Source organism: Poecilia latipinna, unplaced genomic scaffold (assembly GCF_001443285.1).
Source record: "Poecilia latipinna isolate Pla-1442-1.1 unplaced genomic scaffold, P_latipinna-1.0 Scaffold2219, whole genome shotgun sequence".
NCBI lineage: Eukaryota > Metazoa > Chordata > Actinopteri > Cyprinodontiformes > Poeciliidae > Poecilia > Poecilia latipinna.
In genome coordinates this window covers 142,114-143,040 of record NW_015114835.1, presented here as the reverse complement: position 1 = coordinate 143,040, position 927 = coordinate 142,114, and the positions used below count along the sequence as shown (strand labels likewise).

Below are 927 nucleotides of genomic sequence, written 5' to 3'. Positions count from 1 at the left end.
CCATGACACCACAGAACCCTTGTTGACCTTTAGTAAACACCTGTGATGAATAGAACATGCAAAATCTGTTTCTGTCTGGTTTCGAACCAGAGACCTTTTGCGTGTGAGGCAAACGTGATAACCACTACACTACAGAAACTCATGCTCTTTGCAGTGTTCCTGGTAGATGATCCAAATTTTGTTAGAGACTCGTATCAATGATGGGCATGGAACAATGTCAAATACTTATACCACAGATCCTCTCAGATAGCACAGTAACTTGGTGAACAAACTGTCAGACTTATACTTGTGCCTAATTTCACATTACAGTCCATAAACTAAGCCTGGGATCAAAAAATTGTATTGAAAATGTCATTAGCAGAGACAAATGGTTCTACAGAGACTTGGCTAAATGGCTATAAAATAAAATCAATACTTACAAATAAAAAATGGTTCAAAAATAAAATTAACACATTAAAATAAAAAATATCTCTGAAATACAATCAACACTTGAAAATTAAAAACGGTTCAAAAATAATATCAACACTTCAAAATACAAAATCTCTGGAAAATAAAATATTATGTATGTTGTTTTGAAAAACATTAGAATATAAGCACTTTTATCAAATCTTCATTGTGGTAAGATCATGTAGGTTCTTCTTAAATCCTAGTTTTTGTCACTACGGAGAAAAATGTAGATCCATTTATCTGCTTAATTTGTGATGGGATCTGGATTCACGGTGAATATTAGCTAAACCGCATAAAATGCGACTAAATAGCCGATGTTAATATGATTGTAATTTCACGGATAAAAATAGTACATGACCGATTTTTTTTTTATGTTGTTGGTCAAGATAACGTCTAATGCGACCTGCTGCCCTGACACCAACTCACACACATCTTCATTCACAGTCTTACTTGTAAATCGATTTTTCTTTTCTTGGACTT

General features: G+C 33.4%; 1 non-coding gene across 1 annotated transcript; it reads right to left on the bottom strand.

Annotated features, from left to right (window-relative positions):
- Window positions 1-66: 66 nt before the first annotated feature.
- trnav-cac (transfer RNA valine (anticodon CAC)) lies at window positions 67-139 on the bottom strand. Its single transcript has one exon. It is a non-coding gene; the product is annotated as a tRNA-Val (tRNA).
- Window positions 140-927: the final 788 nt, after the last annotated feature.